Source organism: Leuciscus leuciscus (assembly GCF_965113295.1).
Source record: "Leuciscus leuciscus genome assembly, chromosome: 15".
NCBI classification, from domain to species: Eukaryota; Metazoa; Chordata; class Actinopteri; order Cypriniformes; family Leuciscidae; genus Leuciscus; species Leuciscus leuciscus.
In genome coordinates, this window is record NC_138739.1 from 16,143,472 (window position 1) to 16,157,975 (window position 14,504).

Genomic DNA, 14,504 nt, shown 5'->3' on the forward strand with positions numbered 1-14,504 from the left:
ATTAAAACTTCTGCTGTCTTTCATTAATTATATGTATAGCGACAATAAATAGGATGTTAATAACATTGAAAAACAAAACATCTCCAAACACGACAGAATACATATGCAAATAGCTAAAACAGCGATTAACTCTACGTGCAAACACTTTCTGTGAGGTTAAAACTGTAAACAAGGGAAAATAATTAAAGTTTAAAATGATTTATTATCCTTATCTGCCAGTTTGACGACTTATTCAATTTGACAAGTTATGAGTGTCAACTAGCACTGAATAATAACCTCATTTCTACCTCATTGTCAGTAAGACATTAATTTGCTGTTTGACAGGTTTGGGACTGAAGAACAAGAGGATAAGACCTACCTGTCAGAAAGAAAAATCACAAATGACTAAATGAAATGAAGAGCACGTTTCTTCTCGGAGTTGACATACTTATCCTTGAAACAGAAAGTTAGCGCGGGACAAGTCGGGAAAAGTTGAGGCCACTTCCTTCACAATTACACAATAAAGACAAACAACAAACAATTTTCTAGTTGTTATTGCTAGTCAGAGGCAGGTCATCTTTCATATTTAGGGGGAGGGGCAATGTCATTCACAAGAGCATTATGTTGGACAAAAATGTGGAGTGCAGGATGATGTCATCAATATTTTTGGTCTGTTTTTCCTAAACAAAAATAGAGAATGTGAACAGTAAATTTTTATAAGTGGACTAAAATATAGAATCTAAGTGCAACCAGACAAACCATAAAACTCCATTGAGAGTCAATTGAGAGATCTTGAGGTTTCAGACATGCTAAGAATTGCCAGCAAACCTGCAATGAAAAGTCTTATATCTCAATATGAACTAGAATGTTTCTCATTCAAGATCAAATATCTGAGCTGCCATTTCATTTTTAAAAAGTTGATACTTCAATAAAACACAACTCTTATTTTACTTTAATGAGCTATTTAAGAGCAACAAAACTTTCCTGAGGCAAGAGTTGTTCTCGTGAAGTTGGTCTCTCCAAAACAAATCAGCACGAAGCAGGGCCGTGTCATCAGCAAAGCCTGAATAAATGATGATGTAAAATATCGCCTGTGCCGTTGAGGGTGGGACAACAAATCAGGCCGCAGTCCTCCGCGGCCGCTGACACATTCTGACACTGATAGATCCGCGCGAAGGGCCGCTCTTAATTACCTTTTAGCCCAGCGCTGAAGAGAGAGAGCGAGGTTTAGAGGCGGCCATCGGCCGAACGGCATCGACAGAGATGAATGCTCAAGACTTCCCACGATCAATCAGCCACTCCGGCCTCCTCTGGATCATCTGTCACGTCCCCACGGAAAAGAAAGAAAGAGAAAGCTCTCATTCTCACCCGTTTCACAAAGAAAAGACACGGAAAGAGAACGACAAGAGATAGAGAGAAAGACAGTTTGGAGGTGTTTAAGAGGAGACTGCGAAAAGCTCAAGGTGGTGCGCAAATACAGGCTGATATAGTTAGTTAAAATGCACTTATCGCCTCTGTTGTGGTTCAATTGCAATTAAAGGTTGCAAATTGGCCCGTGATCATTTTCACCAGCGCCAGGATGCATGAGGACATTGATATCACACACACACACACACACACACACACACACACACACACACACACACACACACACACACACACAACAATTACTTAGCTAATTAAATGAGGACAAACTATAAAATCTTGTTAAAAGCTGAGATAGGCAGACATTCAGAAAGATAGACAGACAGACAGATAGATAGACGGACAGATAGATAGATAGATCTCTTGTTTCTGCAGCATGTGATGGATCTGTTGATTGGTTTTGTCGAGCAGTTTCAGGGTCACTGACTGGTGCCTCGACCTTGCTCTCGGACTCGCATCGACATGGTCACATGACCCTGACCTGTGTGACATCACTCAAGACCACCTACAGACAGAGAAACGAAGAAGTCAATAGACTGCACACCCGAATATCAGCCAGCACCAATCAATCAAAACATCATCCGGTGCTTCGCTCAGATCATTTATGGAAATGCAGGGCTGCCTAGCTCACATTCTGAAATCCACACATCCAAAGTGTGGATACATTCCTCTGATGAAGAGTTGCCTCTAATCTGTGTGATTTTCTGCACTGCAAACAAATTGGATGCGAGTCAAAATCTTGAATATTTGTATGTATAACTAGATGTTTACAAACTCACACTTTAGCTTTGCAAGTAGTTGCTGGCATCGTTTTACAGTTGCTAAGGAGTATTGAGTGTTTTTATAGTGTTGCTATGCGGTTGCTAGGGTGCTCTGGCTGGTTGCACAAGTTTAATACTTGTGGATTTGTTCAAATCACCCTAAATGCAATGTTTCTAAATCAATGAATAACACACAAATACACAATTCTGATCTCACTATACAGTACTCTCACAATAATTTATACAAAGCCAAATAGAGTTAAAATGGCAGGGTTTTTCTAATCATTACTCCTAAGACTTACATTAAACAAAAAGTATGTTCATTAAAATGTGACTTGAATAGGCTTAGGCAAAGTTATGTTAAACACATATGCAATGCTTGAAGCTCAAATGTGTGACCTTCTGGGTTTACCATATTTGATGCTAAATTTAAGCTTTCATTTTGTATTGCAATATATTGTGACACAATATATTGTTATACCCCTTAAATAAATCCATATATTCTTTGGTGGATTATTAAATATGTATGTGGATAAAGCAGCATGAAGTGTGTTTGACCTCTGTGAATGTGGCGTGTCTCTCGGGAAACACACGGCTGTTGACATGACGCGCAGTGACGAGTGTGTCCACTCTGAGAGCTTTCACCTGTACCTGCATCAGAGCGCACAGGGGACGCTGTCCGCGGGGGTCACGGCGAGTGTGTGAGATGGAGAGCGAATCCTCGAACCCCGCGGGACCTGCAGCGTTCTTAGCAGCTCGCCAGACAGCGAGGCGCTATCAGTGATGAAAAAAGCTCCTGATGTGGCGTCAAGTTTCCAGTTATCTGATGGAAAACTGGATGATGTGCCGGTACACAGCAGCCTCTGGTGACACTCTCATGACGACAGGACACAGCGGAAGAGAGACAGGCAGAGAGAGAGACACAGGTTGAAAAAGAGAAAGGCAGAGAGAGAGACAGGTGGAAGAGAGAGAGGCTGAGAGAGAGAAGTTGAGAGAGAGACAGGTTGAGAGAGAGACAGGCCGAGAGAGAGAAAGGTTGAGAGAGAGACAGGTGGAAGAGAGAGAGGCCGAGAGATAGAGGTTGAGAGAGAGACAGGTGGAAGAGAGAGAGGCCGAGAGAGAGAAGTTGAGAGAGAGACAGGTTGAGAGAGAGACAGGCCGAGAGAGAGAAAGGTTGAGAGAGAGACAGGTGGAAGAGAGAGAGGCCGAGAGATAGAGGTTGAGAGAGAGACAGGTTGAGAGAGAGAGGCCGAGAGAGAGAAAGGTTGAGAGAGAGACAGGTGGAAGAGAGAGAGGCCGAGAGAGAAAGGTTGAGAGAGAGACAGGTGGAAGAGAGAGAGGCCGAGAGATAGAGGTTGAGAGAGAGACAGGTTGAGAGACAGGCTGAGAGAGAGACAAGTTGAGAGACAGACAAGTTGAGAGACAGGCAGAGAGAGAGAGAGGCCGAGAGATAGAGGTTGAGAGTGAGACAGGTTGAGAGACAGGCTGAGAGAGAGACATTTTGAGAGACAGGCAGAGAGAGAGACACAGGTTGAAAAAGAGAAAGGCAGAGAGAGAGAGACAAGTGGAAGAGAGAGAGGCTGAGAGAGAGAAGTTGAGAGAGAGACAGGTTGAAAGAAAGACAGGCCGAGAGAGAGACAGGTTGAGAGAAAGACAGGCCGAGAGACAGGTTGAGAGAGAGAAAGGCAGAGAAAGAGACAAGTTGAGAGAGAGACAGGTTGAAAGAGAGACAGGTCCCTCCTGTCTTTCTTCTCTGGTCTGGACTGCATTTAACACCATGAAAGAACCTTAGAGAAGATAATGATAAAATTATTAAATGAGTGAGGATCATTCTGCAATAGTGTTGCATAAAAATATTATCATTCATTTTTGTAAATATATATAAAAAAATATATATATATATTTAAGTTTTATCAAAAACTTTCAACTTAATATTCAATACTAAAGGTTTGTTTTATAAATATATTTAATTTTATAAAATATATGATCAAAATGTATTTTATAATCAATATAAAAATAAAAAGCCGAATAAATATGAATGTATGTTATGCAAAATATATATGCTATGCATATACTTTACTCTACAAAGAACTTGGATATAACTCAAAAGTTAAAGCACATTTTCCCAGCTGGTTTGAAGCTGTCTGCAAATAGACATTCATGATTTTTACACTCTGGTATTTACTATCTCTTTTCATCTAAAATTCTGAAATATCTACAGCAAATCAAGTCATCTACTCTCTTAAAAGAGACTTTTATTTTTAGCCTTTAAGTTTTAAGTTTAAGTTTTAGCTTTAAAAATGTTTCAGCAGACGAACCAAAGAGATTATACAAAATACATTTCCAGAACACCAATAAAATATCATCTCAATCCCACCAGTATCAGAGCCACATCTGAACATGATGTTTCACACGGCGTACACTGAAAGTATGAAAGGAAGCTGCGTTTTCCTGCAGAACTCTCAACTCATGTACTTAAACTTCTTGGGATCTGATGTGAACCAAACTTCTCACTAAATCTTGACTCTTTTCATTCTCTGTACATGGGAAACTCTTGGAAATGTTCTGAACGCCCCCCCATGAATTTCATCAGAACAAGTCATTAACTTTCAAACCCCACAAACTCATTTGCGGGAGCTCAAATCCTCCCTTCATTAAGGGATGACATTCAATCATGAACAAACATCTTTAATTAAAGCATCAGATCCGCACGTTTGATTCTCAGAGGTGTCGTGAGAGCGACGGATGATCATGTGGAGTCGTGGACGGGACGCTCCTGCTCTCAGCCCAGAGGCCCTGATGTTGGCATCAATTACCAGTCGGGACGGCTATCTTTCTAATGGACTCTGATAAGAGAATAATCCAAACGCAGGCGCTTTAATGACTTCTGCTTTAATTAGTGACAGTATAAAAGGTGATTTGGTGTTTCTATTGTGCTCTGGTCTTTTGTGCGAGCGATCACGTGTTTAAACGGCCGCTGTTTGCATGGTGAAGTGGTGTGAAAGGAGTTTTTATGAGCTCTGGGATGAAGACTAAGCTGGGAATGAACTGAATGAACCTACAACCAAAGTCAGGGCCAATGTCAAAGAGTTAGACATTCATGCAAGAAACAACAAGAGAAAGTCATGTGTTGAATCAGATAGTTCAAAAACCATTGTTACAGTGTTCAAAGTCATAATTTGTATTTTATTTTCAAGTATATATTAGTCAAACCAAAAATTATTCAGATTGTACTATGGGTGCAAGACACTAGTTCATTTATGTAAGTGAGGATAGCAAGGTGTCTGAATAAACTTTGGTTTGACTATATATATATATATATATATATATATATATATATATATATATATATATATATATATATATATATATATATGAATATGCATTTACAATAATGTTAAAGTTATATTTATACAAAATTATGTATATATGTGACCCTGGATCACAAAACCAGTCTTATGTTGCACGGGTATATTTGTGGCAATAGCCAACAAAACATTGTATGGGTCAAAATTATAGATTTTTCTTTTATGCCAAAAATCATTAGGATATTAAGTAAAGATCATGATCCATGAAGATATTTTGTAAATTTCCCACCTTAAATATATAAAACATTTATTTTTGTGAATGGATGCAGCACAATCGCCAATAGAAATTGACAACTTTAAAGGCGATTTTCTCAATATTTCGATTTTTCTGTACCCTCAGATTCCAGATTTTAAAATAGTTGTATCTCGGCTAAATATTGTCCTATCCTAACAAACCATACATCAATGGAAAGATTATGTATTCAGCTTTCAGATGATGTATAAATCTCAATTTAAAAAAATTACACATAAGACTGGTTTTGTGGTCCAGGGTCACATATTATTAAAATAAGTCATATAACATTATTATAAAATTACAAATCTTACCATATCTATATCTATCCACCATATCTATCTATAGAAATGTATGTATATATATATGTAATAAGATTATATATTAAATATTATATGTAATATATTTAAATATTATAAACATTTTATTAAATTATTATAACATTTTGTATTGTATAAAAAATATATTTATGCACAATTATGTACATATTTGAAAATTAAATATTAAATAATACAAATATATTAATATTTTATTCAAATTTACATATTATAAATGTACATAACATAGACAAATGTATAAATCTTATATATAAATACACAGACATTAATATTTATTTATTATATATTCTTTTTGTATTAATTTGTTAATTATATATAAATGATATATATGTTATATATTTAGATATTATACATTTACATAATTCTGTACAATAAATGTATTTATGCATATATTTATTTATTTAATCATGTTTACATACAAGTATATTATCTTGGAAAATGCTACGGAATCCAGTTTTAAAAAATGATTGAAAGATCTGCAAAAAAAAATTTAATTAAAAAATTAATTAAAAACACACACACACACACACACACACACACACACACACACACACACACACACACACACACACACACACACACACACACACACACAGACATAAGATAAACAATTCAGTCCGATTATTCTTGAAGGCACTTCAGTGACCAGCGTGTGACCTTTCAGAGGAAGACTAGAGGTGAGAAGAATAAATGTTTTCAGTCATTGTGAAAGGTCACGTCATCACATTGAGGTCAGCAACTCACTATCAAAACACTATCAGTGTAGCGTACCTGTATACTAGATCTATCTATCTATCTATCTATCTATCTATCTATCTATCTATCTATCTATCTATCTATCTATCTATCTATCTATCTATCTACACTGTAAAAAGGTTTTCAAGCAGTACTTCATCCAATTCATAATTTTGTCTTTCAATTCAGTTTACCATTATTTGTTTTATTTTTCAAATAATATTTTTTTCGTTCAAAACATAGTTAAATATAAATATTTTTCATTAAGAGCTCAAATAAGAAATATTTGTTTCGACGAATGTACAATTTCAAGGTTACACACAGGATTGCGCATGGGCATTAAACACAAATCTTCTCGACGACAACGATCAGTCAGCTGACCGCTGTAACCGCTCTTCTACGTTCCGTGGATCACTTTGCTGCTCCAGTCAGAGAGAATCAGATTTCATCGCGGATAAACTGAAGTAAGTGAAACAAACAACCATTTAAATGTGCTGCTGTATATTTAGAAGCCTGTACAAGACATGTTGCTCTGCCGAATTTATCTGTTAGATATCGTTATGTAACTTACGTTAGTTTAAAAATGTGTTAGCTAGCTTAGTTTACACTAGGCAAGTTAACGTGTCGACGTTAGCTGCTAATCAATTCCTGACCGATTGCAAAAGGGAACATATACCCCAGCTAACATGAGTCCAGCGGGCCAGTGGCGGACCACCGGTGGCAAAGTTGGCGGCCCACCGGCGGACGCCGCCGGCGGATCACTGGCGTTTTGCTCATCGTTATTCTAGCGGACCTCCAGCGGCAGCCGCCGCTTTCCCGACGGTGGTCCGCTATCGTGCCGCTGGTTTATAATAAGTGTTTTCTGGCGGACCACGGTCGGTCCACGGTTTATAATCAGTTACTCATGCTAACCAAAATTCACTATAATGGATAAAAAAAGCAATGTACACCAGTCTCAATAGCAGTTGCAAATTAATTTTTATTAAATTAATTTTCAGTGAACAGATGAAATGGATACATTTGCATTACATTTATCAGATTCTTTTATCCAATGTGACTATTAGTCAAGTACATTATAGGATAAGTTGTACCCTTATGAAAATTAACCATGGTTTTACCACAGCATTTGCAGTAAAACCATAGTTGCTAACAAAATGAACCATGCTTTCACAACAACCAAGGTTTAAAAACATACGTTTATAGTCAGGATTACCATAATTTTACAGCAATATTACTAGTTGAACCATGGTTTGAAAAATGAAAAATAAATAAATAAATAAATAAATAACATGGTTGGTACAGTTGTACCATAGTAAAACCATATAGTGCTTTTCACAATACAAATTGTTTCATAGCAGCTTTACAAAAAATGCATGTTCAAGGTTATACAATCGCAAAATATCCTTTAATCAGCCAGAGGCGACTGCTATTCACTGGAGAGCATCTTTTGGCAACAAAGTAATGTCCATAAGATAATCCAAGTCATGAGTTTAAAGTCCTAATTGCTATCCTTCAAAGGGTTGCAGATTTTTAACCCGCTATTCTTACAATGTTGGTAATATGTTAGAACAATATTTACTCTTTCTCTTAGTTACGTGTACTAAGATATTCCTGTTTATTTGTCAGCAAAACTGTCATGCAAACCTTCCCTTCCCTTCCCCGGTTTCACAGAAAAGTCCCTGACTAAAATGCATTTTTGAACTGTCTTAACTGGAAGCAACTTGCACTGACATATCTTAAAATATTTCAGTGCCATTGTTTTGTCTCAATATGCACACCAGTAATGTTTTTTTTTCCTTCTTTTTTTCTGAAGTACATTTAAAAAAGCTACTTAAATATCCTAATTTAACTAAGGCCTAATCCTGGCTTAATCTAAGCCCTGTGTGTGAAACTGGGCCAATGCAATGTAAGGATAATATCTGGCAGTTTTGTGTCCATCTATAGTTGTCACCATCTGAAGTCTTTTTGAGTGTTGGTGTCATTAGAAGTCTTCACGAGTGAGGCTGGATCCACACTAGAGCTGCTGTAATCTCTAGTGAACTTGCTGAGCATCCTGAGATAGAAACAGGGAAGCAACAGGAGAAAGATTAGCATTGCTGCTGTCATATTATTTTAGGCAAAAGATGATCATGTGCACTTTTTATTATTTCATCACATATAACTGTAGTGCAAGATTATGAGATGTGTAAATTGAATGCTTGGCTACAGAGATGTGTCTTTAATCTAGATTTAAATTAGGATCATGTTTCTGGGCCCGAAACATATCAGGAAGGATATTCTAGAGTTATTCCCTTACATTCTATTGAATTAATAGGAAATCGTCAGATTTTAATGAGAAAACATGGCCTAACGAGTCAGCATTTTTATATTTGAATACTATACATTCTCACAATGCAAACATCCTAAACATTTCTGAGTATTTGCAATGTTGAAAACAGTTGTGCTGATTAATATTTTTTTGTAAACCAGTGTAACATTTTAATCCACTTTCTTTTTTCTCTCTCCAGGATTGTTAAATAGACCCAACATATATAAATGGTAGTTTACACTACTATTCAAAAGTTTGGGTTCAATAGAATGATTATTTTTATAAGAATAGAAAATAAATATTTTTATTCAGCAAGGATGCATTAAATTGACCAAGAGAGAGAGTAAAGATTTTTAAAAAAAATGCTTTTTTCCCCTTTCTATTCATCAAATAATCCTGAAAAACACAAAAATGTGAAGCAGCACAACTGATTTCAAAACTGATAATAATCATAAACGTTTCATCAAATCATCATATTATAATGATTTCTGAAGGATAATGTGATGTTTTCCATAGAAAACAGTTATTTAAATGTTTTAATATTATTTCACAATATTATTGTTTTTACTGTATTTGTAATTAAATAAATGCAGTCTTGGTGAGCCTAAGAGACTTCTTTCAAAACTTTAATTTTTTTTTTTTTTTACCAACAACATTAGTGTATGTTTGAAGCTTTAGTTTAGTTCCTTTATTGTCCACAAGTGGAAATTTGTCTTTGGCTTGGTTTTACTTACTAGTCATATGGGTGATAGCGCCTCAGAGATGATGATCAGCTCAACTCTGCTATGGTGCAGGGCATCAGCATGGAAGGATCTAGGAACACAACTAACCATTTGCCACAGAGCCAACAATATTATTATACAATGACAGGTTTATTAAAAGGACAGAAGCTACAACAGAAGTGAAATGCAGAAAAGAGAAAGAACAGACAATGATTTCTTAATTAGGATAACAAAATGTATGTTTTTAGGTTTACTTTTTCATTGTGTTGTGTTCAAAACCCTATAACACTTGTGGTGTTCCCGGTCAAAAATAACTGGTCTACAAAAAATAGCTTATAAATCACTTGTTATGCTATATTATCACCCAATTCTGGATTCAATATTTTTGTCAACTTGTTTTCTTTCAGTTACAACTGTTTTTATATTTCTATTTGCATCTGATTAATCGTGAGCCTCATTTTTCTGAGAGTAGGCATTTATGAATAATTTTGAAAATATTAAGTAAAATATGAACATGTTCATTATGTTCATGTACACATATGTGCATGTGTGCTTGCAAACATCGAGCCCTTGGACCTGAGCATGTGTGGATACATGCATACACACGCTAACACACACACACACACACACACACACACACACACACACACACACACACATTAAAACACAGAAACTATTTTGAATATTACACACATTCTTTTTCACAGAGAGAAACTTGATCCTACCCTGAACTGCATCTAATATTCATTTATCCATCTGACATTGATAAACACAAAACAAATCAAACTTCCTTTTGAAACATTAAAGTATACTAGTTTGATCAACAGTGCAATGTTTTTCATATTTTATTTAATATTTCCAAAATTATTCATAAATGCCTACTCTCAGTTAAATGAGGCCCACGATTAATCAGATGGAAATAGAAATATAAAACCAGTCCTAATTGAAAGAGAACAAGTTGACAAAAAAAAAAACAATGAGATAACATTAACTAATATTTTAGGGAAAAAGAAAATCTTCTCTGTTATTTAATGAGCTTCCTCACCTCACCATGTGTTTCCCACTTCTCTGGCAGCAGCTTTCTTAAAAAATGTCGACATTGTGGAGCTTTCCTCTGTTGTAGAGGGATTATTTGTGTTGCTGCTGAAATCACAGAACAATTTTTATCAATATTTGTTAACCGTTGAGCTAGTTTCAGCAATTTTTAAGTACTCCATGTAAGTGACGTCACCGATTAACAGTACGTTTACGTTAAATTAGCTTACGTCCAAGCAAAATCTTTACAAAACTATCAAAACCTCTCATCTACACATAAGATGTGATTAAAGGCCCAAACTTTCATAAACAAAAGCTCAATCTATATAGTTAGCCTAACGTTACCTCTTCTGAAAACGGTTGAGATGCTAACGGACTTTTTCGAAGACACTAAACCATTTCTATAAAGTAAATATTCAACAGAAGCGAGTCAATTACAAGTAAGATAAGTGTCAAGAACAGTTGTGTGTATTATTTGTGTGATTTTAGAGGCTAAACTCACCTGAAAGCAGTGAAAACAACAGCGAGAGACGGAGTTTTGCTGACAGTTGCAGTAGTGCTGCGGTGCGGTCCTGCGCCGTTTCCTTGGCAACTCATCTCCGCTCCAGTGTTTGAGCCCGGTTCGAGTGTTCACGCGCACGCACATTAAAACGCGTCACAGTCACACAGCATTTACAAACATAAACATCTAGAATAAGAACCTTACTTGAATAAAAATCTCTTCATAAAATTATGAATTTAAAACTCATTTTGAAGTTATATGACCCATGCATAGGTGCAATTACCACTACTGCACGTGATAGTGGGACAATTGTGGCTTTTTAAAAATAATTTAAATATTTTTGTTGTTGTTTTTACGAACACTCAAGCCCCATATTTCATTTGAACGCGTGCTAAAAATGCTCATAGGCAGTATTTTTTATATCACCAACATTTTGCTTTTGATATTGCTGCAGCTATAGGTCAGTTTCACCATTTTTTTATTCTGTGCTTTCAGATTCTTTTTAACTGTAAAAATAAATTAAAACAAATATACATTTATAAATTAAAGACGTCCTGTAAGCGCTCAGAAACACGTGGACCGACTATCGGCTTGCCACTGGTGTGCCGACGGTGGCCCAGCCGCGGAAAACCGCTGGTGTCGTGCCACCCAAAAAACGCTGGGAGACCGACGGGGTTTTCAGATTGGTCGGGTTGCCGATGGTGTGCCGCCGGAGGTCCGACCGTGTCAAACCGCTGACTTTGAGCCGCCCAAAAAACGCTGGTGGACCGCCAGGTCATTGTTAGCTGGGACGTTTACCCCTGGCTTATTTTGATTTTACAATGGTAATTAACGTGAACGTTTAATCATTGAACATAACGTTATCTCGATGCAGCGTCATAAGAACGACGTTCTCTGGTTAAAACCGTAGAAACCTGATCAACAACTAAGGAGCTAAAGTTAGCTTACATGTAAAAGGACTGACGTTCACTTGTGATTAATGGTAACGTTATCTAACCATAGACTGTAAAAAATAACACGTATGACTGTCGACACTCACAATGGTCATTTATTTATGGATTGTATGCATAGAAGTATTGCTGCATTGGCGCCAATCGGTTGATGTCGGTTGGTTTTCAAAAAAGTGTAGTAGCAGCTACTAGCCAGAGGACATTTTTTCGTGGCGTTAGTAATAGGTTTGACACACTATTGAATCATATATTATAATGATTATTATATCAACTGATAACGTATATTGTGCTAAAGTTTGTTGACCATAATGTACCCTCATGCCAAATTTGTATTATCTTGATGCAGGATACTGACACCGATACAAAGAGCACTGAAATATCTCATCCTTTATATGGGAGAAACAGTGGAGGACCTCATCAAACATTTCCTGGTAAGGCCAGATTACTTTAGAGATGTGAAAATGCTAGATATGGCTGTCCACTTCAAAATTAGCCATCAGACTATGTTCAGATATATGTCTGATAACAGTATGAAGGCTAATTTCAAATATAGAAACAATTACTTTCAGCTAAAATCAGAGTCCCATGTGCTGGAAAGTTTGTGCAACTTATATTTATATGTCAACAACAAATTGGAGTACATTTTATAATTAGTTAGAAGTATTAGTATTATGTAAACTAATTTGGGGGGAAACCCAAGCTGTATTGATTCCTTATTCTTTTTTTCTTAAATTCTTTTCCAGGTGTTGGAGAAGGAAGAGGCTGAAAAAACTCTTCAGCAGAAACCATGGAAATCTTTGTCATCAGAGATGCACAAGCTGTATACCCACAAACACTGGAATCATACTTGAGGGTCAAGAGGTTCTGAGGGACTTGCTGTCTGTCGCAAATGTTGAAAAAGTTGAAAATCTGACACGAAATTGTGGATGTGTGGAAGTAATGTATATAATAATTAAATAAATATCGATTTAATGAAAATTATGTGTCTTTTTTATTTGATTTTGGACAAGATTAATTAATGTTCCTTATGGGAAATATGTTTGATTGAATCCATATCTTTTTGTTTGTTTAAAATAAATAATTTCTATTAACTTGTATTTTTAAAAATGAGAAATAATTGTATTATTAAATCAATATCTATTTAATTGGAGAAAACAAATAATTTCTAATACATATTTATTAAATGAGAATTTTTGCTTTGATTAAATCTATATATTTTTGTTTAGATCAAAAATAGAATTTAAATTAATAGATTTTTTTCAACAAGAAAAATATGCTTTGTGCCAAGTTTTATAAAATAGTTTTCATAGACATAGAAAATATTGGTAAGGGCAAGTTATTTATTTTTCATTGGCTCAAGTTATAAAATATAGATGTGAACCATTACCCTAAAATTTTTTAATTGGATGAATGAAAATATTTTTTCAGTGTATCTATCTATCTATCTATCTATCTATCTATCTATCTATCTATCTATCTATCTATCTATCTATCTATCTATCTATCTATCTATCTATCTATCTATCTATCTATCTATCTATCTATCTATCTATCTATCTATCTATCTATCTATCTATCTATCTATCTATCTATCTATATGGTGTTTGCTTCTGGATAGAGACAAGAAAAGAAGTTAACAGAAGAGTCTGAGTGACACCAATGGAAGTTTCTAGAAGAGTTGGTTCAGTCTGCAGGTTTCAGTTTGCTGTGCGCTGCCTCCCTCTAGTGTTCAACAGGAAAACTGTCACTGCACACCATTCACACAGATGAAGTTCTCAATCCTATTTACAGTAGTTCAGCACTGATATAGTGACATGTTCAAGAAGATCAAATCATAGTATCTCTGTAAATGTGTTTAGAGTTTGGTATAGAGCGCAGAAATCTTGCAAAAGAGATTGTGTGTATATAACGCCTCATTCTAATCAACAGGTGACATTCGTGACTAAACTCCTGGAAAAGACAAATATAAGTCTTATCATGCTGAGGTCACAATTTCCTTATCAATATCAGCACTAAACCTACAAACACGCTCCCTACAATTCACAAAAGAACAGATCTGTCATCATATATTAAGAGTGCCAGTTTATTAAAACTTGATCACTTAAAAAGCTTATTTAGATTTACTAATATATTATTTTAAATATTTCCA

General features: G+C 35.7%; 1 long non-coding RNA gene across 2 annotated transcripts; it reads right to left on the minus strand.

Annotated features, from left to right (window-relative positions):
- Positions 1 to 8,856: 8,856 nt before the first annotated feature.
- Positions 8,857 to 12,324, minus strand: LOC309476361. 2 transcript variants are annotated; one of them, XR_014198056.1, is made up of 4 exons: positions 11,406 to 12,324; positions 10,507 to 11,304; positions 9,881 to 10,475; positions 8,857 to 8,891 (listed from the first exon to the last, which is right to left on the minus strand). It is a non-coding gene; the product is annotated as an uncharacterized lncRNA (long non-coding RNA). The 2 variants fall into 2 exon arrangements; XR_014198057.1 differs by having other exon boundaries at positions 10,507 to 12,323.
- Positions 12,325 to 14,504: the final 2,180 nt, after the last annotated feature.